The sequence below is a fragment of the Heteronotia binoei genome, chromosome 5 (assembly GCF_032191835.1).
Source record: "Heteronotia binoei isolate CCM8104 ecotype False Entrance Well chromosome 5, APGP_CSIRO_Hbin_v1, whole genome shotgun sequence".
NCBI lineage: Eukaryota > Metazoa > Chordata > Lepidosauria > Squamata > Gekkonidae > Heteronotia > Heteronotia binoei.
In genome coordinates, this window is record NC_083227.1 from 133397640 (window position 1) to 133422382 (window position 24743).

Sequence of the window (24743 nt, forward strand, 5' to 3'; positions counted from 1 at the left end):
TGAAAGAGCTGATGGAGATGCATCTTTATTACCTTTCTCCAGCTATCCGCTGCATACCCCTCCAAGTCCTCTGCTGAGGGAATGCTTACAAACAATTCCTGCGGTAAGGAGGAGGAATCAGGGGAAATTGCTCCCCCACCCACTGCTGCTGGCAGAGGAAGTGTGGCAAAATATATTTTGCATTTAGTCAAGAAAGAAGGGCAGTTTCACTCCATTTTATTGTATCTCCACAGAGCATTTTGTTTGTGGGGTTCTTCCCACACCATTCAGGGACTTATGGGGAGAGGAAAAGGACAGCAATGATCTAGCATGAGTTTTGTTTTTAATTTGTGTTACTATGGTCGTTTTCGCACTCACCTTAATCAGCAGCGACGACCCTCTTCAGCGCGCAGGATCTGCGCGGATTTCGCACTAATTGCCGCGGAGCACCCAGAAGAGCCGGAAAGTCCCGGCGCTTTTGCGGCGCAAACGGAAACCGCCAAAAACCAGTTTCCGTTTGCGCCGCAAAAGCACCGGGACTTTCCGGCTCTTCTGGGTGCTCCGCGGCAATTAGTGCGAAATCCGCGCAGACCCTGCGCGGTGAAGAGGGTCGTCGCTGCTGATTAAGGTGAGTGCGAAAACGACCTATGAGATCCAACTCATTTGTCGTATGTTTTCTTTCCTGATTTAACTAATTGAGCAACATATTTTTCTCTGTGCTTTACCCACAAATATATTGTTTGGATTACAAACTGGATTAATGTAAATTCTGTAAATTCAAATATAATCTGCCTAGATACCCAACTAATACTAGTGACCTGTAAAGGACTGAGCACTGTGCATGGATGGAGAGACTACATACCTAGACAGCAGGATAATAGCAGACCCAGAAATCCTTCTAAGTGATCCAACCATGCAAGATCTATGTCATGGTAAAGGAACAGCCATTTAGATGTCTGACATCCACAAATTACCTCTGTACCACTAGAAGATGTTTTTGTGGGAGTCCATGAGTCCATGTATTAAAAGGGTACTCAGCTCACCAATGACATCTGACACTACTGATATTTTTGCCTCCTTACATCAATAAATAAGCAGTATATGTTTCAGTAAATATGAAAGAATGAATACATACATTTTCAACATCCCATCTTTGGTCAGTTTAGGAATATACAGAATAAAATAAAAAGGAAAGACAGAAAAGTTATATCACAGCTAGTTTTAAATTCCTAGAACAATAAAAGAAAAAAGAAAAATTGGTGATTGTCTCAACACTGACAATCAACAACAGAGTGTTCTCTGAGTCCTGATCTGGTCACTCCAGAACATAATGAATGTAGGAAGCCTGTTAATCACTGAAGATGGTCCAGTCACTGCTGTTCTAAACTTAGGGTTGCAATTTGCCTGGCAGCAGTGGGAGGAAAGGGGGGAGTGGTATTGATGATGATGCCCTACAGCAGGGGTGGGGAACATCTGTCCCGAGGGTTGTAAGCAGCCCTCGAGATCACTTGGACTGGCCCTTGGGGATTGCTGGTCTGGGCTGAGTTACATCCCTGGGGTCTGGCTGGCCAGTGAGAATTGTGGAGGGCAACTGTGCTGTGCAGCAGCCACCCTGGGGCCTGGCTGGCTGGCCAGGATCACCGTGGGGCCTGGAAAAGTCACTGTCACAGTTCAGGTAAGTTTTCCCCTCATTTCTTTATTTCCCTTTCTTTTCATTTCTTCCCCCCATTTCTTTGTTTCCCTTAATTCCCCTTTCTTCCCCCACTTTCTTTATTTCCCTTTATTTCCATTTCTTCCTCCCATTTCTTTATTTCCCTCCCTCCCTCCCTCTCTCTCTCTCTCTCTCTCTCTCTGTGGAGCCTGAGTGGTGGGCATTGTGAAGGACTGCTGCTGGGGTATGTGGGTGCCTTTAAAGGTCTGCTGGGAGCTGCTGCAGTTTCTGCATGAAGGGATGGAGGAAGGGATGGAGGATGGGAGCCAGCTACGACCAGTTCAATTTGAACTTGATTATCCCAGATGGTGTGGCGTAATATGCTAATGAGTGTGTGACCTAATATTAGAGGATTTGGTCTAATAAGCTAATGAGTTCCTGCTGGGCTTTTCTTTTAACAAAAAAAGAATTTGCCAAAGGTGGCAGGCCGGGGTGTGTGTGTGTGCACACCAAATTAAGCTCTCCCCACATGTATTCAAATAGAAAAACAATTATTTGCATTAATTTTGCTGGCCTGAATCGTTCTCCCTTGGTGGAGCACTTTTTTTTGTTGATAATTTTGTTTGGCCTACGAATGATTTTGTAAATATCCAAATGGCCCTTGGCAGAAAAAAGGTTCCCCACCCCTGCCTTACAGATATCATAATCTCTATGGAAAAGATCACAGAGATAAGGAAAACATGTAGGGCATCATCATCAATGCTGCTCCCCCATTTTCTTCCCACTGATTGGGGAAATTCTTACAGCATCATTCAGAAGTGACATCCCTTCTGGGTGACAGCCTAGGAATTCCCAGTATCTCTATGGTAAAGGCCATAAAACTGGGAGAAATCCTAGAGGAGCATGGAGGAAGAGACATCTCCACAAAATTCATCTTCCCTAGGCACTGTGCCCCAAATCTCCCACATCTGCCAAAGAAGGCTAGCAACCCAATCCAAACAGACACCACAAAGGGCACTAAACCCTGAACACACTTGAACACTGTGCTAGGTTAATTCTTTCACCATTTTTTTCCCCAACCCATGATCAACTTAAGTTATTTCCCAGTATTCACTGTGGAGCTGAAGGCTTACTTAGATAAAATTATATGCTTTAAACAAGGGAGTAATAGAAGATAAGGTACAAGAAGGCATAGGTTACCCTCCATTCGCCCACATGCTCACTTTAAAAAGACACACCCATCCCCACCCCTGCTTTTCACATGAATGGGTGGGCTCATCTATAATCGGTCTCCCAGGGCAGCTTTTAGTTGACTGAAGAGATTCTCTCACGTAGAAAGATTTTATCATCTTTGTGTGTTTCTTTATTCTTTCTTTCTTTACTGTTAAACAAGAAGTCCATTGGTCTCTGTTCTACAATGCAGGGAGAAAGAAACACAGTAAGATAAGCATCTGATTCTTTGGTGCCCCTCCTCCAGTGGTACACCTTACAGAGCATACAAGCAAACCCTTTTGCATCTGTCCCCAAAGCAGATTTTCCCATCAACCTGGGGGGTGGAGATTATATCCTACTTCTTTAATAGAGGCTTAATGTATGGAAATGGGCAAATGAAACTTTTCATGGCAAGGAGGTAAATAATATCATCTGGTAAATAGTACCTCATTAACCTTTCTTAGAGCCAGGGCACTTTTTCTCCAGGAAGCTAGCAACACTAAGTACCAGGCATGTATTGAGTCTCTGAACAAGGAGAAGGAGAATAAGAGAAAGCCTATGCTTCTTATGCCTTTTGCCATGCTGCTATCAGCTACAAGGAAGACAGTTGCCATTGAGCTCATGTCCAATAACTGGGATGGCTCAGGCAAGCAGCCTTCCTGTTTATATAGCATGAGACCCTTTCCATGCCTTCCATGCCAGTAAACCTCTTATATAATGGGGGTGGGGGGAAGCAGGGGATCACTGCATGGGAACACTAATGAGAGATAGCTGTGTGCTGTATGAACATGTTCTGGTTGGATGATGAACCTGTCCTATCTCTTCCTCCCCTTCACAAGTTCATGGAATAAAAAAACAGAGAACATGGAACCTGAAGTAGATTGCAATCATGCCAACACCAAAGATAATATTGGTGTGTATGCCTCTAGTAGAAGCAAGAGGTCAGGCCTTTGAGTTTAGTTACTTTGCTAAGTTTAACAGGCCTGGGTATGCTTTTCTTGGATTTCAGGTTACTTATTTAAAACACACATTGCTCCACAATATAGGAAAGGATATATGTATTCTTTCTTTTTGCTTCTGGGTGTCGTGACAGAGGCTGATGTGAGAGGTAACCAAATAATTTCTACACAGTAAGCATGAGGTTTAAGGCTATGGTTTAAGGCTATTTTGGATGGCATGGCTCATGGAGGGAAAGGCATATTCCAACATATTTATTTCAAGAACAAATTCAGCTGTCCTTTTTCTTCATGGTAGATCACCTGTAAATATTTATGTGTTCTTCTTTGCTTTGCCATACAATCATTAAGTTAAATTATGTAGACTGGCATTTTGAAGGGAAACCACAAAGTCCAATCTGTTTGCAGCTTGTACATCTTCTGCCAAACCAATACCACAGGACATAACCTGGATCATAAACCTTTAAAATGCAAAGCTCATTAAATTTTGGAACTGTGCTTGTTGAAGATGTTTAGTTAAACTGCTAATCTGCCATAAACCATTTGACTTCACTCTTGTAAAAATTAACCCATAGAGCACATGCAGTAGCTGTACTGTCTCGTGATGCTTTGTTGTCTGAAAAGAGGTTAAAAAAATTTACGTAGTGCTTATAGTTTATATATGGGATTGTAGCACCTATTGTTTCTATGCCAACATTTTATATGGTTAAGAATATAATGGACAGACATATACATTTGGTATAGTATTTGTTGAATTCATTAATGCAGCTGCTATGAGAATCAAATGTGGAATTTAGGTTGTTTTCACAATTTTATTTGATGTTGTTGGACAGTATGGCTGCAATCCTAAGAACACTTTCCTGGGAGGAATCCCTATTGAAATATGGGACTTTCTTCTGAATAGACCTGTTTAGGAATGCTTCCACATACAAGATATATCCTTTTTACACTAATGGGTTCCCTGTCATGGGGATGTAGTTATGTATCCTATTAATCAGGCTTTCATCAAATATTTTTGTCATCTTATCCATTCTTCATCAATTGCGCAAATTGTTCTCACATGCAAAAGGGAATAAGAATGACAAAGGGGTTCCATGGCTTTGAGGTCCTCCCAGAAAATACCCTATTAACAGGTAATATATATCATCCTACCTTTATGACCATTCTCACCATTGCCGCCATTGCTTTCCAGCTGTGAATTGTCAGCCATGTTTTGTATATTCTTATATGAAATACTCCTAGACAACTGCCCCTCCATTTCTCCACAGAGATCCTTATATGATCCAATTAATAGAAATAGGGAAAGGGAAAGATGGTACAAAGAAGATGGTATGGTTGCTCAGAATAATGAGAAGATATCTAATCAAAAATAGCAACATTATCTAGATGGAGAAAATGAAGATAGATCAGCAGAAGAAAAGAACTGTGGGATGTCAGCACAAAAGTGATAATGAATATTAAAAGAATAACTACTACTACTACTAATAATAATATGGTGTGTGTAGTATAGCCAGGAGATTCTAAGACTGTCTGACAGTCAGAGGTTCTAGCTGAATAATTAACTAAATGACTAAATTAGACTAAAAGAATGAAGGGGAAAAGCAGAGTAACAAAGACAAGAGCTCTTGTGGAACTCTTACTGATGAAAGGACCACCCAAGAATTGCCATGAAGAGAATGCTCAGAATGATTTTAAAAATACTGGATTGAAAGGGATTGACAAGCAAATTAGTGGAAAGAAAACAAATAATGAAAAATGAACAAGGCACTTAAAACATTTAGAGTGAAAAGAGGAAAATGGATCAAAGTGCAAACAAAAAGTGGATCATGAGAAAATGTCTTCACTATGGGAGAAATCATAATAAACAGCAGAAAGGGAAAAATAATAACAGGAAGAGATGAAGCAAAGAAACATAAAACAATATTACTCAAAGTAGGAAGAGATAAAGACTGTGGGTTGAATACAAAGTTCAGTTTCCATTAATGGAAGAGACTTCCTCTAGTGAAATAGAGTATTCCTGGCTCTCCCCTCTCACTGCAGCCTAGTGACCTCCACAAAATTCTGCTCTTGAAGGACAGGAGACTTTCAAGAGCAGTGTGAGGGGCAAACTGGGAGGTCTCTGATGATGGGAGGAAATAGGCAAAAACCATCTCCTTCATACATGGAAACTGACCTTAGTCCAACCCTGTGAAGAACAAAAACAATTGGGGGGAAAAGATCAGAAATGGAAAACAAAGGAGAATGAGAAGTCCATTTGCTTTCTTCTTTTAAAAGATGAACCTATAAGGCAGTGAAGTCAGAAACTTTATTTATAGTGATGCATATTCTCCACTGCCAATGTGGAGTTATGTGAATACTTCACAAAGGTTGTGGTGATGTCAAACTCTACTTTTCTGCAACTGCCACTGTTGCTTCATGACTATTTATTCATGGGTTTTCTCTCCACTTCTGGAATGGAGGTCCTTCTGTTGACTTCTACTGGTGAAATTCTTGTTAGCAATACTTGTGTCCCCTAAGAAATCTGCCAAGTATTTATAATTAAGAATGATCCACATCATGATGAGAGTCAACTAGCACCTTAGACACCTAGGCCGTTTTCCCACTCACGTTTTACTGGCGCCACGACCATCCTGACGCCGGCGAATCTGCCTGGATTTCGCATCAGAAGCTCCGGCGCTCCCAGAAGCGCCGGCTACTTCCGTCGCTAAGCCAGCGCAAACGGAAATCGCAAAGATGCAGGAAAACGTTTGCGCTGGCTTAGCGACGGAAAGCGCCGGCGCTTCTGGGAGCGCCGGCGCTTCTGTTGCGAAATCCAGGCAGATTCGCCGGCGTCAGGATGGTCGTGGCGCCAGTAAAACGTGAGTGGGAAAACGGCCCTAGTTTTTCAGGAGCTTTTGAGATTCAAAGCTGCCTACATCAGATATCTGGTGTTTGATGAAGGGAGATTTGACTCACAAAATAACCTGAAAATCTTGTTGGTCTCTAAGATGCTACTGGTCTGAAATTTAGCTCTTCTATTGCATATCAACATGGCTGCCCTCTGAAACCAAATCATAATATTCAACTTTTTAAAGGTCAAGATAATAGCAACAGCAGATATTAAAATGAGGATGCTTAAGAAATAAGCTGACCCTGCTCCTTTTCTGATAAATAATTTATGATGTATGATAAACTCAGCAGGCAAAATACACAATAAACATTTCAATGCTATCATTTTCTCCCCTCCTCAAAATGCAGTGGCTTCAAATGGTCTCAAATAATTGCTTGCTTGCTCAAGAAGTGGATAATTTATTGCAGTGGTTAACATAGCTGATGCCTACCATTATTTTAAATCATTTAAACATAAATGGAATAACTCCAACTAAAGACACAAGTTTTAACGTGAGAAACTAAATAATCCAGAAATTCCCCAGAGGAAATTAAAGTGAATGCCTATTAATGCTTAGAAACCAGCAAGGGAGGGGAGCCAGAACTCCCAAGCCATCCATTTTCATAAAATATTTTAATGAGTATTTTAAAGCAAAACATAACTTTTGTATTCAGTTAGGTTGTCTGAATTTTTACTGATTACTCAGAACATAACAAACTTGTACTTTCCCATTTGGATTTAATTTACAGATGTCTGTATGAATGTGAAGCAGCCATTATGTCAAGCATTGTGTGACAGTATGTGCTATCAAGTCACCACTGACTTATGCCAACCCCAGCAAGGGGATTTCAAGGCAAGTGAGAAGCAGAGGTGTCTTGCTATAGCCTTTCTTTGCTGAATCTTCATCCAAGTACCACCCTGCTTAGCTTTCAAGAGCTGTTGAGATCAGGCTATACCATACTGCCTTTCCTCCCATGCTGAGGATTAGGGTCTAGGAATTGCGTTGGAAGGAGGAAGTATATAAATATATTCTGCTTGGGGAAGAACTGTTAAGTTTTTTTTTCTCCCGGTGGTATGTGTTGGACTCTTTATACACACCCATCAGCAATGTGGTTGCAACATTTGCTGTTGAGTGAGGATAAACTTAGCGGTCCAGAAAGTATCACAACCTACTCTGCTGCTGAGGGCGAAGGGGGATGCTGTCTGAACACAGAAAGCATAGGTCTGCTAATTCCTTAGAGCACTGAATAGGCAGGGTTACCAACAACCTGGAGAAAACTGTTTTGCCCCTTAAATATGTAGAAAGGGGCAACTGATGCTTTTCATGGCTCAGAAGTAAATAACATCAGCTGGTAAATAATGTTCACATCAATCAAAGGGGCAAGACTTCCCCCCCCCCTCAAAATTACTAGCAAACTTATTAATGGGCCTAACTAAAGCAGAGTATTTTGTCCCAAGTTTGGATTGTTTACCTTGCCTTAGACATAACCTGAAGTCACCAAGTGAAGAATTCAAGATCTAATGCATGTTGAAATGTTGATTGGGAGCAAGATTTGTGTTTGCAGAAAGTGTATTTTGCAAGAGAGGAATCTTTGTTGGCTCTGTTAAAGGGTTTTGTGTGTGTGTGTGTGTGTGTGTGTGTAAATTAACAGTCAATTGGTTTTAAAGTCAGGAAACAATACAAATAAACAATCTTATGCAAGTTTACATTTCATATACACTTTCAAAATTATCATGCACTTCTAAGGAAGGTATTATACTACTTATAAGTAAACAGTAGCAGCATGTTACCATAGGTGCAGATCATTTCCAACTTTTGGTATTTCTTGTTGAGCAGTTAGTTATTCCAATACAGGAAACCATATAGAATTAAAATGTGAAGGTGCTTCACAGCCATTAAGTGAGTTAAGATTATCAGTTAATTTTGCCATTATATAAATCTCTCAAATTGTTTTGTGCCCCTGAGTAAGAGAAGAGATTATATTTTCTCCAGTTCTTAGCAATCCATATTTTTCACAGCTGATAATAACAATAAGACCCTGTCAGCAGTTACAGAAACATATTTATGTGAGAACCACCCATTTAAAAATAGATGCTCAGGTGTTGCCAAAATATCAACTCTGGATATTAAGTTAATTTGAGTAAGAACAAAAGACCAAAATTGTTTAACACTTGAACATTCTAGCCAACAATGAATATAGTTCCCAATCTGCCCACATTTTTTCCAGCACAAGTATGGGGTAGAGCATTTAAAACGAGCTAATTTAAGTGGGGTAAGGTACCAAAAGGAGGTTATTTTAGAAGACTGCAGTTTCACCTCTGCTATTTTTGAGTTGAAAGAGAGAGACCTCCAAAAACTGTCCCATAGATCTGAAGGAATAAACTGAGTACAAGTTTTCTGCCAAAGCTTCTGGTAAAACAGAAGTTTTTTAGTAGCCATGCCAGACAGAAGGTCATATAGAGATTATATTAAATGTTTTCCCTGTGAGAAAGCTGATTTAAGGATAGATTCAAGTCCAGTGAGAAGTTGTTGAAGAATGTCTTTAATATGCTGGAACACAGGTGAGATAATTGAAAATATTGTATCCAAGGGATTTTCTCTTTTAGCTTACTTTCCAATTCTGTTTTTGAAAGAAGCCGATGTTTAGATGTAATATCACAAAGAGCCTTCAGATTTTTTGACCTCCATACTTTGTAAGCTCTATTGAACCATCCAGGTGGAAATCACACCTGGTTTGTGAAGGTTTGGAAACACGATATAGGTGGTAGAAATTTTGTACATTTTCCATCCCAGCTTGCTAATAATGAGGAAATCAATATATTTCCTTGCATATACTGAGGACGATCAGATACCTTCTGCCACACAATCTCTTGTATATCAAAAGGTGAGGAAAGAATTGACTGCATATATACCCAGTCTGATTTAGTGTTAGGATTTAACATATTAAGTATATGTGCCAACTTAACTGCCTCAAAATATTGTTGGAGATTAGGAAAACCAATCCCTCCCCATTTAGCAGAGTGATATAGAGTATTCTGTTCAATTCTATGAAACTTAAAGAACCCAAAAAAGTCTAACAATAAATTTTGTCCTTTTTTATACATTTTTGTGGAATCTGTAATGGAAGAGTGCGAAAGAGAAAAAGAAACTTAGGCAATATAAATGTTTTAATGATGTGGTATCGGTCCATCCAGGAAACCACCATTTTATGCCATTGCAATGTCTTTTTCAACACCATTAACCATTCTGTCATAATTCAACTTTTGAAGATCCTTCAGGGTTTTTTTGGGATATTGATCCCTAAATACAGCAATCAGTAACCCAGGTATAAGAGAAATGAGATTTAATAAGCCTTTCAGTAGCCTCCTTATTAACCACCAGTAAACATGACTTAGAATGATTTATGTGAAGGCCAGACACCATACTAAACATATCAAGAGCCAGTTGCAAGTTTAGGAGAGATATAGCAGGCTGAGTGAGGAACACCAAGAAGTCATCAGCTAACAGTGATAGTTTATATTATTTGTCACCTATACAGACTCCATGAATATTTGCATTCTTATGAGAATAGCAAGTGGCTCTATAGTCAGAGCAAACCACAGAGGTGACATTGGGCAACTTTGACGGGTGCTCCACTGTAAAGTTATATTGTCAGACTGTACCATTAAGTATTTAAACCACTATTACATGCTTCAGTGTTCAGATCCTAGTATCATGGACTGACTGCTGGTTAACTTAATTGGAAAGAAATAGATACTGGTTTATTTAAATAATATTTGATATTCCAGTATTTGGGTTTTCCACTATTCCTACACCACAATTCCTAGTCAAGGCCATCTGTTTATTATTTATTTATTTTAAAGCTGTGTAAATCATAATATGTTGCTCCTGAGGTAGTCTACAACTATAAAATTTGATTTTAAAGCAAAACAACAGCAACCACTGCAATCATCCATGTAATCTCAAGTCCCTAATGCAATTCCACATAGCAATAAAACCAGATTTGCAAATAAGAATGTATAAACCAACTAACTGATGTTATAAATTAAACAGTCAAGGGCAAAGAGGAAAAACAAATTAATCAAAAGCACCAGTAAACCAGAAAGACTTGCTTGGTGGCTGGAGTTAGCTAAGCTTCATGCCAGATGCTGTGCAAAGGGAATTCCAGAAGCAAGCCACTCAGTGAGTAGGCCTTCACTGTAGTAGTCACCCACTTGCCTTCCAGTGGTAGAAGCACCTGATGCAAAATATCCCTGGTAGATCTCAAATGAAGGGTAAGCTCATACGAGAGCGGGCAGTCCTTTAGATATCCTGGTCCTGGAATTTGCAAAGTTAAATACATCACTCTGAGTTAATCATGAATATTAACTGGAAGACCGTGGCCTTGCAATATGCAATCATGCATTTGTCTTTTGTCTGCCTTGCTGCTTCCTTTTGTACTAGATGAAGCTTCAAAACATTTCCAAAAGCAGCATGGACCAAAGAGGGGCCATGACTACACAGGGTGCATCCACACAGCATTGGATATTGCACTACGGTCACACTTTAGTAATCATTCACCCCCTGTATTGTCTTGTCCACAAATAAAAATGCAGTTGCCAATGGATTTTGTTGGCTATATATCATGTATGACCAATGATGTGTGGATGGATCCACCAAGAAGTTGATATTCTTATTTCTCCTTTATGTTGTCTTAATTGGTGTTAAGACTAAGGCTATCATCTGGCAGAGCTATAGTCACAGGTAGAAGGCAACTAGTAAAGCTACCTTTAAAGTCCATAAGTACAACACACAATAAAGAGTTGTGTATAAGACCAATGAAGATCTTTCTTCCTTTGGCTACCAGTGAAGCTTGTTGTGACCCTTCCCAGCAGCATTCCCTAACAGGTTGTAACTAGGATCACCTGTAATCCTTTCCCATTTGCTTCAAAAACTTTTTGGCTATTTCCCTACCATTTCAGTTTCATAACTTTGCATTAGGTGTCACCTCTCTACCTAAAATTATCCTTTTGTTGTGTCCAGCATCCATTCAAATTCCATTTATAAAATAGCAGTGCAGCAAACGTTGAATCCATCTGAAACACCAAGGTTTTGTTATTGTTGAATGTGCTTGTTCATGTGTATGCATGTCATGCTGCCAACCCATGCATAAAATTGTGACTGATGCAATTTTTTTAAATGTCAAATACCTTGTTCTATTAAAATGTAGCAACAAAGCTGCAGGTTCTCTGCTTCAAGAAAAGACCTTACTAGCAGCACAATCCGGGGGGGGGGGGGCGGTTTGAAAGTGTTGTTCCTGGTCAAAAAAGCCCTGTTTCTTCTGCTTTCAGTTGCCTGAAATTTTCTACAAATGAAATGAAGGCTTTAATATGTATCCTTGGGTAAATTTTGTAGATATGCAAGGGCACATTTCTTTATAGCATGTATGACTTCAATAGCTAAATCCTAAATTCTTCAGCAGGTCTGCAGCCAGTGCTAGGAAAGATAAGGTGGTCTTGCTTAGGCCCACCCATTCCCATATATGATCATGAGCCAGTTAAGATCTGGTCCACAGGCCCTGCTGCTGGTGCCATCTATTCGCACTCAGCCATAGTAAAGGTACAAGTATTTGTGGCATATAAAACAGCACTGTTTTGCAGGATTTGAGGATAATGGTTGAAGAGTGTTATCCTGCCAGGCACTGATCTATCTGATGTTTCACTATGGCTGGAATTTTTTATAACTCGAGAAGAAAAAAGTACTGGTCTTTCCTTTTTCCTGAAAATCATATAAGTGGATTATTAGTGGTAACAAACTTGAACAGGTTAAGCACTTCAAATACCTGGCCATCTATTTTCAATCCAACGCTACTTGGACCTACCATCGCAGAATGGCTATTAATGTAGCTAAAGTTAGTGCTGTAGCATTGTCTCATTTTTATGGTCCTTATGCCATTATGGTCCTTATGCCATTTTATGGTCCTTATGCCATTTTGTGTTTGGAGTGTGGTCAGAATTTGTTGACTACTAAGGCATGGGTTCACACTATTACATTCTGGTTACAACTCCATTTCAACTCTGATTCGCTTAACTTTCTGTACCAGCTACTTTCTGAATCTGATAATTCTAGCTAGCTATCTCACATTGAAGCTAAAATAAGTTCCCTGGATCTATCTTTAGAATCCACATCCTTGCTTTCTGAGTCTGAGGCTTTTTAAAAAATAAAATCTAGTCTACTGGACTCACAGCTACAAATTTTTTATAGTCTTGCCAACAGAATCTATTCTCCCCTAAAGTTAGGGATTGTTCCAAATGCAAATATTCCAGCTGAATACCTCTATCAACTTCTAGCTCCAAATTTGTGCAGAGCCTTTTCCTTGGCCAGATTCAATGCCCTTCCGTCAGCCATTTTATTTGCCAGATTCCAAGGGGCTCCCTATTCAAGTAGGTGGATGGAGTGTGTTGAGACTGTCACCCACGTTCTTCTCCAGTGTCCTCTCTATTTAGCATCCTGCTGGGATCTTTTATACCCCACATTGGCTCAAATTTAGAGACTTCTGATGATTTTAAGGTGCTTTTTTTGCTTGATAATTCTGATCTGGCAATAACTGAATTAGTAACAAAGGTTTTTTTATAGAGCTATGGTTACTGTTCCTGATAAGTAGTTCTATGTATCAGGTTTTACTATGTTGCTACTTTGTTTTTATCTTGTAATCCTAATTTTATTCTGTATGGATTTTGTACTCTCTTAATCTGTAACCTGGCCAACCGTCTATTTGATATTTTTATACATGCAAAGAAAAGCTGTCTAGTGTGAACTGAATTATATGTTTAAATTATATATATTGTCATTTTAATTGGTCATATACTGTCAAGCTATGGAAAGACAAGAAATAGTAAAAAAAAATGTGTTATGCAGTGTCATGGGCCTCTCTTTCAATTGCTTGTTCAGTTTTTAAGTCCCAGAGGGGAAAACTTTTAATCCTCCCCCCTCCCCCCTTTCTGGCCATTCTCTTTTTATTTCTAAAAGGCCATTGCAGTAATGTTTAGGATATGTAGGTAGAAAGCGGTTCATGCCATACACATTGTTCTTTTTGCCAAATCACTTTGCCATTGATAAGTGGTGAATTGCTTCAACAGAAACTTTAAAACTGAAAGCCTCAGGCCTCTGTTGGCTGTGTTAGGTTTAGAGCAAATACGTGCAAATACTTCTGCCTCACCCTTTAAAAGAGTTTCCTAGCAGCACAAAATAGAACATAAAGAATGTTAAAGACTTACTTGTCTTATCTTGTTTCAGTTCCTGAATGGGTTTTTGCAGACAAGGATATAAATTAAAGGTTAAAATAATGGCTTGGCACTTGAGAAAACAGATGTCTTCTCTCATCTCCTCTGCATGGACTGATTGCACATCTTAGTGACTTGGGGGGTTAGTAGTAAAATGAATTATACAGTAGAGTATTGTGGAAGAATACATTCTGACATGCCTGGCATGTGGGAGAGGGGGGAAAAGCAAGCTATGATTATGTCTTTCATTGGATCAACAACTGTTAGACCAGTTTCAAAACCTTTCATTGAGAGGATGGAACAAAGATGAAGATCTTGAAATAATACAATGGACATTAGCCAGGTTTGGTGATTCAATTGTTGCGAGAGATTTCCTTCTACTTCCACACATCAAAATTAAGCCAAACATCTGCCTACATATGATAGCCTAGGCAGTGCTTGCGATGTGTGAACTAGAATGGATATAATGTTTTAGATGTTCAGAGAGTGTTTTAAAATGTTCTAATCATCCTGGTACATAATGCTTCTTGGTATACATGCTTCCCAGGACCAGAGATTATATAATAAATGTAAATTGCCTAAATTTAAAGGCTGGTCTAAGAGGCTGACGGTGTTTTATTAAACTTATTTAATTCAGTGCAGGTTTAAACAGAAAACAGGCTACTGTAGATTTTCCGTTTCCATTACTCATTGGCATCTGGGTTTATTGCAAGCACTGGTACCAATATCTATGTTCAAATTAGATTTTGTATTATTATGGGTGAGAACTTGTTTAAAATTGGGGTGCTATCTGTGCACAAGAAAAGGTTTGCCCCTCAGTACTTGTGAAACAGAACTGTTATTATCCAGTAGAGATAGTAAGTAGGGATGGGCTCGAACCACATTTTTGCAGTTATACTCATGGTTCATAGTCGGTTCATAGCCAAATTGATATGCCAGTTCATGAACAAAACCAGTTCACATAGCTTTGTGAGCCATTTAAAGTTTTGACTCCTGGTTTCTGTTCCCTGTGAAAGTGGCAAGGAACAGAAAGTGGGGATTTACATGGCAGTGAGCTGATCAGTAGGATTTAAATGGCTGGAGAGAGCCATAGCCAGCAGACAGGAGGGGGTGAAATGCCCCTGGGAGACACTTCACCCTTCCTTTCTGCTAGCTATTCTCCCTCTATTTGAATGAACTGTATTCACACTGGCCTCAAATCTGAGGAATTATTTATCGTATTACAGGTGTTTATGTAAGACTTGAATACTTGGTGTTACTGAATTATCTGAATATTTGTGAGGAAGCCACAATATTATTGGTTTCACACTTTTTATTAGCAGCTAAGATTGTACTGTCAATTTACTGGAAATCATCTGTAGTATTAATAATGCAAAAATGCTGATTAAAGTTTTGAATTTGGCTGAACTTCGACAAAGAAATTTGTCAAGGAAATGAATTTGTTAACTTATCTTACAGGAAGACTGATCCTGTTTGTTTTAGAATGGAACACTAATTTAAGAGAACATGTTAAAAAACAAAATAGCTTAATTATTTTTAAAACATTTTAAAGAAGATGCCTTTACATGTAGTTCAAGCCCTGTGTTACCTTATTTCTTTAACAAACTGCAGTTGCTGGTTTGTTTGTTTTTTAAGGAAGTGGTCTAGCCTTTTCCTAAACAGCCAAAGAGAGCTGGGATGATTACAGTTTAGAAAATTAATCAAAGTGCAAAACAGAACAGACTGGAATCTGGACAGAGAAACCGGCAGTCACAATAAAGTGCAATCTAGTCACGCAGCAGTATTGTATGCGGCCACCCTATTGGGATGGGAAACCTGAAGCATTGACTCTATTCTTGTTTTAGCTTTAGAGATATGGAAAATTCTGGACATGGCTCTTGCAGCAAAGAACCCAGAAATCTAGCAGATTTTACAAATATGCCCTTGATGCTTACTTTAACTGAGTCCTCCACTTTTGTAAAGGATATTTCACACATCATCTGGGGTTTGCTGAGATTTTAAATGCAAATACAGTTTGCATCTGTAGTGATCAAACACCTCACTTATGAGTCAAGCCTCCTCACCAGATTATCTCAATGTTGCTATTCAGTGTTAGACTTGAATGCTTTCCTCACTCTTCCTCCACCAACCCCAGACTGCACCTGATGCCCCTTTTAAGAGCTTCCCAATGAGTGTTGTTGTTCCAGCCCCCACTCTGACTGCTCTCTGGATCCAGAGTGCTGGGCACTAACACCCAACTTGTTTGCAACTTTGTCTAGGGGAAGCTCCCATGCGAACCACCTTTGCCTTACCTTCTGGTACACAGTCAGTCAGCTGCCCCAGTGAGCAAGCCTGTCAGCCTTTCCCAGCCCAGTTTGTCACTGCCATCTCTTCACAACCTCTACCAGCTAAGACATCATGGAGGCCAGTCTTGGGGACACTCCAGATTTCCACAGCCAAGCTGCTGGGGCTCTGCCACACATTGACACACCAAGGAGTAAGTCTCAAAGCAAAGTATAAAATATTCATTTTTTCCTTCCCTCCCTTTAACGTTGGAGTCTGTGTTAGCTCCAGACATGATGGCAGGATGAGTAACGTAATTACATATATCTTTCCCCCACAATTCAACTCATTCAGGTTCTTTTGATGCAGGAGAATATTTGGGTCCCATAATCATTACCTGTAATGAAGATGTGAGCCAAATCAGGATGTAAACTAATCAAGCATCTATAATTTTATGTCTGTCACATTAACTGGTAGCTTCAGGTTCAGTGCAAGTACACTATCATGTTAAAAGAAATTACATTGCAAGGAGAGGAACTAAATCATGTTTGTGTTTGCAGATTTAGAAGATGAACATGACTGCCAACAATTTAGCAAGTATTGCTCCTGATAAGATCTCACCACACCTGCGCTTATTTATATAGAAGTCTTCAAGATAAGTTGATTGAAGTTTTACAGTTTATTTTGATTCTGCACCGTTTCTCCTTCAAAATAGGAGAGAAAGTCTCTTATCAATTGACTGGGATATACAGATGTGAAGAATTCACTCTGAAATATATACAAGAAAGAAACAATTGTGAACAATTCCAGGAAGCAATTCTGAACTTTGTGAGGCGCAGTTGTAGGCTAAACATTTGCTAATTCTTTTCAATTTACAGCTAGAAAATAACTATCTACCACATGGGGGCAAAATATATTTTCCTCATTGTTTAATGTACAGAGAGAGATAAGGTTACAGTTATTTTATTAAATGATCGAGAAAGGAATAAATAATTAATGCCTAGATTAAATGAGATTGACAGTTAAAGTGACTGCCAAGAGATTGACAAATAAACTCAAAACTGTCTAACCGAAGGAGCCTTCTGTTGGCAGAGTAATTAACACTGCAATCATGCACAACCTGATTAAAGAGTAGATAAAGGCTTATTGAGGAATCAATATACTTGATAGGAAAGAGGAAACACTGAGATAGATCCCTAACTACACCTCTAGCTAAGAGAGAGGGTAAGACTGAGTGTGGCACTTCCAAGAAGAAGGGGGAAATTGCCCTGAGTAGTAATCTGGAGACAGACAAGGAATGATGCTTAAAAGGAGAGAAGCTGCTGACCTCACTATCCTATCTAATTGTCTTCTTGATGCCCCTTGCATGGTCTTCTTCTAATTTGTACACCAGACATTGCCTTTTCCAACACCTTCCTCTTAAGCCATGTAACTTGGAGGAGGACTTCTTCACATTTCACTCAGTGTAGTGAATGCCATGCCACTATCTCAAGTAATCGTTATAACATACCCCTGTAAGATAAATTAGTGCTGTTGTCCTTGTACTGCAGATAGGAGAATGCAGCTGTGGGAGAATGGATTGTGTAAAGCCATCTAAGTTTATTAGGAACTTACTGGCCTACTTCATTAGACCAAATACTAAACTGATCTCTTATGGCAGTATTTATTTCTCGGTTAGGCTATATCTATCTAAAGTATCCTAAGTGTTCTTCAGCATATAATTCATTGAAAAAGGTGTCAGAACTAAAGTCTGCCTGTCAGTGGCATGCCAAGGGGGTTGCAGGGAGTGCAATCCACCCCCATGCAGCCTGATTCAGGCTGTGGTCACACAAGCAGTTTGCGCAGATACAGTTGTGTTAATGAAGCATGCCAGTGTTAACTGGCATGCTTCATTAGACCATATACTAAACTGATCTCTTATGGCAGTATTTATTTCTCAGTTAGGCTGCCTGTCAGTGGCATGCCAAGAGGGTTGCAGGGAGTGCAGTCCACCCCCATGCAGCCTGATTCAGGCTGCAGTCACACAAGCAGTTTGTGCAAATACAGTTGTTTTAACTTTGCAGATTTAAAGAGAATGATCTGCCTCATTCTTCAGACAATATCTGCCTTCCATGGCCCAGTTGTCAGCACCCCACTTTGCCTCACTTTGGAAGTCACAGGGGAAGTCTGGTATTTACAGATGCCAGTGTAGGAATGATCACTCAACCCGTGTGTTTTGGGAGAAGAAAAAATTCTGTCTTGCTCCCTGAGCAAGGGTTTACTTATCTATGTATCAGTTGCACCAAAAATACACCAGCGGGCAGGGCATAACAGGAAATGTCTAGAAATACATTTATCAAGAAAAAGGGAACAGCAACATGGAAAGGGAATGAGAATATTTGTTCTCAGACACAATGGATGTCTGGGCGTTACGCTAGATGCAAGTTCTCCCACACTTCTGCTTTTCATACTTTGTGGGGTTCAGATGGTCAAATATAACTACATGATCCCCACATGCCAGGACTTCCACTCCACGTTTCTGGCTGTCTGAACTCCGCTCTTGCAAAGTCAAGCCGTTTGGAAAGTCTGAACCTTCCCTTCCATTTCTGCCTCCTTTGGGTTTTTTTGATCAGGTAGCAATGTTTGCATGAGTACATAATTGCCCCTGGCATTGCCAATCACCATAGTCAAGTAGTCATTCTGGATCAGGAGTCCCCAGGGAACTTGTTTTTGAGTAACAAATCCCCCCAAACCCCTCTATCCCGTTTGTGCATCACAGAGCTTTCCATGCTTGACATAAGGATAAATGTAATGAGACTACCACAGAAGAGTGGCAAAAGGAAGCAGACTGACAGGGGCCAGAACTCTTGGCAGAAATATTATAGAGCTGTCAAATGGAGCTGGAGCTTTGGATACATGCTTATGTGCATAAGTGAAAGACAAAAAAAATGCTGCAACAATCTGAATGATCAACCATGGGGCAAGCGCTCTGTGAAGCCTGTTCCGGTGGGATCAAAACTTCCTGCAACTATTTAAACCACTGCAAATAGAGGTGCAGCCAGATTGCACCAAACCTCCAGTGTGACTGCAGCCTAAGTCAGCTAGGGGGTGCTTGAAGCCAGCATCCTGCTGCCTCCAGCCAAACATTTTTATTTTTAAACTCTAATCCTGGCTGCAGCTACTAGGGGCATAGGGAAGCCTCAGCATGGCAAACATTCTAGGATCGGCTACCCATCTTGATCTAGGATTGGTTAGATTTCCTTTCTCCAATACTGAAGCAAACTTGGAGCCAGTGCCATGCTGAGAACTGCTATTGCCATTCTTCAATAGCCTAGCCTTTCGCTCTTCCTTTACTTTAAACCAGCTCAGCCAGACCTTGCAAAGCAGTAGTTAGGGTGTTGCAACCCTTCCCTCTCTTTTTCATATTCTCTCTCTCTCTCTCTTCCACACTTTTCTCTTTCATTTTTGCCTCCATCTAATTTTTTGTGTCCCCCTCACTTTATTTTCATGTCTTTGTCTCAAGACCTTCTCATTCCTATTCTGCTTGATGAAGAATGTATTTAAAAGTAGTATAGCAGCAAACCTTTGTTAATATTTTGAACATAAAGGGAGGGGGAGTTAATATTTCCCCATGACCTAACAAAGTAGTAAAAGGATGCCCCCCCTCCTCCACCCTTTACATGCATGGTAATAGAACAGTAATCTGTTTTAGTGGTTATATGTGTGGAACAGAAGTTATAACTCTCTGTTCAGGCACTGGATTTTTAATTATTACTGTGCGGTGGAAGATCTGACAGCCTTCTGTAAAGGCCACTTTGCTATATGACAATGATACAATTTTAAAAATATCATTAAAATTAGGTTTATAACAAATACCATACCCCATCTTTCTCCCCAATGGTGACCCAAAGCTGTGTTCTTCTCCTGTCCTCCATTTTATCCTCTCAACAGCATTGTGAGGTAGATCCGGCTAAGACTGTGTCATCCAGCAACTTTCCATGGCGGGTTGGGGATCTAAATGTTAGAGACACATGACAGGTTGCTTAAAAACTCTCTTATTACATGTTGTCTGTCATTAAGACATCCCAGTTCAGCGTTGGCACTGTAACTTCCTTCATTTTTGGCACTCTAACTTCCATCATCATTCTAAGATAAGTGGCCAATTTCCAAACTTGTAGCATTATTTTCTGAGTTATACCTGCCATGGAGACCCTTACCTCCAGTTGCAAATAGCATGGCTGGGTGGTGCTTTGTCTCACCTGGGCCAGGATTTTCCCATACTGCTCAGTTTTGGCCATGGAACTCCCACAATCATCCTGAAGCTGATGGCCAATTTTGAGTCTCCTGGCTTTATTCTCTGATGAGTTATGCCTGCCCATGTGGTGTAATGGTTAAAGAGTCAAACTAGCATCTCAGAAATCTAGGTTCAAATCCTGACTCTGCCTTGGAAGCTTGCTGGGTGACCTAGGGCCAGTTACACACTCTCAACATAACCTACCTCACAGGGTTGTTGTGAGGATAAAATAGAGGAGAGGAGAATCACATAAATTGTTTTGGGTCCCCATTGGGGGAAAAGGTGCAATATAAATAAAGTAAACAAACAAACATGGACAGACAGGCCAATTTGCTTATTAGTATAGATTGATGATAGCAAGTGATTTGTTCATTTTGTTATTTGGTTTGGATCAGGGTCATATGGTGGAACCCATATGGAGTTTTTGTTCAGGGGCCCATGGTGACTCTTGGTAGCTCTAGGAATGTGTTAGAGGTATCTCGAATTAGGTGAGATGTGTGACTATGATTGCAGTAGACCCAGGGCTTTTTTTTGTAGCAGGAACTCATCCGCATATTAGGCTACATACCCCAGATGTAGCCTGTCCTCCAAGAGCTTACAGGGCTCTTAGTACTGGGCCTACTGTAAGCTCCAGGAGGATTAGGTACATCAGGGGTGTGTGGCCTAATATGCAAAGGAGTTCCTGCTACAAAAAAAGCCCTGAGTAGATCACCCCTCCCCCATGTTTATAATCATACCAGTTCAAAAAAAAAAATTCCAACACACCATTCTATCACAAGAGTCAGTGTGGTGTAGTCATAAAAGTTATACACATGAAGTTAAATAAAATAAAAGTTTCACTGTTTTCTGTATATTATTATTAGTTTTATTTCATAATTATTACTGAAAATAATGTTGTCATATAGAGGAGGTGTTCTAACCTGGATAGCCCCAGGATAGCCTGATCTCATCAGATCTCAGAAGCTAAGCAGGGCTGACGTGGAGGCAGGCAATGGCAAACCATCTCTGAACATCTCTGGCCTTGATAACTCTACAGCATTGCCATAAGTCAACAGTGTCTTGACAGGAAAAAAAAAAGAGGAAGAGGGTGTAAAAAATGATTTTCCCCGAACACTGAATAGGCTAAGTATGCCACTGCTGTCTGTTAGCATCACCAGGAAGGTATGCTTTCCCCTGGTTTAAGGTGCATTGGAACATCACAGTAAGGGTAGAAATGAACAGGAGGATGGGGGAGAGGTCAGCCTCACACCCTCTGGCCCTGTCTTTAATTTTCATGTATTCAGCTTGTCATTTATACCAGAACATACTAGCAGTCTGTACCTTCCAAATTTGTCAGGGTACAGATCATTGGCAGGAGACTATGTACATTATTACAGACTGTTGAAATGCTAGATCGTTCAGCTAGATGGTTGAAAGGATAGTTCATTTGTAGGTACAAAACAAATGCCGCAATCAGAAAGTTTACACTCTCACCACAGCAAGAATTACTTTTGCTAAATATTGGAGACAAAAGGAATGTTCGAAATTAAAGGAGGTTCTAGATAAAATTTTGCAAGCCGCAGAAATGGATATATTATCAAATTTGGTGAAAGGGATACCAAAATCTGAAGCTAGCAAAAAATGGGAAAAATTGTATAAATGGTTAAAAAAGAATGATTTATAGGTAAGCTTAATGTATTGCTGATTGTATGGAATTAATGTATGGATATATTTTTTTATAAGAATGCAATCTAATTTTGGTCTAAACCACATTCGATCTCCTCAAGGATGACTATTTAGAGTTTAATTTTTCGTTTTGTTAATTCGCTTTTTTGTTTGTTGCCTTTTTTTGTTGTTCTTTGTTGCTTGCTAAATTGGTGTTATGTATAAGGATGGAATTTGGTTGGAAAAAGGTGAAATAAAAGAAAATTATTTTAAAAAGAAAGCTTATTTGGATGGGTGTAAAAACATCAAAAACTTAATCCATCCAAGACTGGGCCTGTGGGGTGACTGCAGCTTGCAGCTGTGGATGAGGTCCAGCCCTCATTAGGGGACTCCATGAAGAGTCTGGGGGCTCTGGCTGGATGCCTCTCTTACCTTGGACAAGAAGGTGGCCACAGTTGTGAGGCAGGCTTTTTTCTATCTTTGCCAGGCCATCAGCTGGCCCCTCTGTGTCTCGGCCAGACCTGGCCACATTTGGGGGGCTTAATGCTAGATGCACTGCTCTCAGTTGTGAATTGTTTGGTTTTTATGCTTTGTATTTTTATACTGTCTCAACTATATGTATCATGTCTGCTTTATACTGTTGTGAACTGCTTGGAGCCTTACTTCATGGAGGACAGACAGTATATAAACTGAAATCATAAATAAACGAATAATAAATTCATCTGCTCTGACATAGACCTTCTTGTAAAGTAGTTACTCATTACACATAGTAGTGGCAGACTGATGTTTTTAAATTCAGATCTGTCCCAATCCTTTGTAACTGGTCAGGGCTGCTGAAACCTGGCTCAGTTTTCTAGGATCACATGCCTCACCTCCTGGGCTTATGCCTTCACTCCTGGCAACACCCTGCCTGGATCTGGCTTTTTAAAATCTCTGCTGAAGATTCCACTGTCCAGCTATGATGATGTTATACCTGGCAAAACTGTATAGTGTTCACACAGCCTGAGTCTCTCCCTAATGATTCCACCCAGATGATGCAGTTGCTTCACTACCAGAAGTTTAAACTCTTCAATGCAGTATGAACTCTAAGAGCATTTAAAGGAAATAATGCTCACAAATCTGATTGCCCGCATCAATTTCTATGCAACGTGGTTGCCTCACTGACAAACATTACCACATGTAAACCCCTAACTATATAAAACAGACGCGGGAGTACATTCATTTTTAAAGCATTAATCCTGCCCCATAATGACAGTGGTAGCTGTCCCCATCGTTGCAAGTCCATCTCCACAGCAGACAGTATATTTTCCATGTTAATTTGAACAAACTTCTTAACATCCTTCGGGATCTGTATACCCAGGTATTTTAAACTTTCCGATTTAATTTGAAATTGCACTCTAATTTCTTGTGATAATGGGGTTCCCTTACCAATTTGCAATATCTCTGATTTATTCCAATTAATTTTGTACCCTGCCACTTTACCAAATTGGTTTATAATTTCCATCGTTATCCGCAGTGACTTTTCTATGTTAGTAAGCATTAATAAAATGTCATCTGCGTACAGCAAGATTTTATATTGGTACTCCCTAAACTTAAAACCCTGAATCAAACCATTCTGTCTAATTGCTAAGGCTAGTGGTTCTAGGGCAAGATCAAATAGAAGTGGTGAGAGCGGACAGCCCTGTCGCACTCCTTTTTGCAGTGAAATCACCTTAGATATCGCACCATTAACTTTTATTCGCGAGGTAGGGTCATGATATAATACCCGAACCCAGTTAATAAAATAATTTGGAATAGCCATTTGTTCCATTATAGCTATCATATAATCCCTAGGGATTTGATCAAATGCTTTTTCAGCATCTAGGGACAGGATTGCCACTTGCTCCTGAGTATCATTATATAAACTAATCAAATCCGTAACTAACCTAATATTATTAGTACCTTGCCTATTTTTAATAAAACCTGCCTGGTCGCGATGAATCAGCGTAGGGATGACACCTTGCAACCTCGTTGCCAAAATAGTAGCAACAATTTTTAAATCTACATTCAACAATGAGATTGGTCTGTAGTTTGTACATTTTGAAGATTCTTTCCCAGGTTTTAAAATGAGCGCTATTAATGCATCACCCAGGTGATTTCCAGGTTGATTCACATGAATCCAATATGTATATAATTTGAGGAGTTTTGGAGCTAGTATATCACTAAATTTTATGTACAAGTTAGTCGTGAACCCATCGGGCCCCGGGGAGGTCCCTGGGGCCAGTGCGCTAATCGCAAACTTAATTTCTGCTAACGAAATTGGGGTGTTCAGCACTTGTTGTTGTTCCTGTGACAGTCTAGGGATTGTTATATGTTGTAAAAATTGATTAAGATTCTGCTCATTTATTGGCATTGGGGCTTTATAAAGCTCTGCATAGTAGTTTTGAAACTGCTCTGCTATTGTTGAGGGGGTTTTATAAATCTGGCCTTGTGCGTCAATAATCTGTGGTACCCAGTTACTTTCTATCTGTTTTTTCAGCTGAGCCACCAATATGCGACTAGGTTTCTCTGCTAATTCCCACCTTGTCTGTTTCATGTTAAACAGAATGCTTGATGCCTTATAAGTTCTGAGGGTATTCAACTCTAAACTGACCT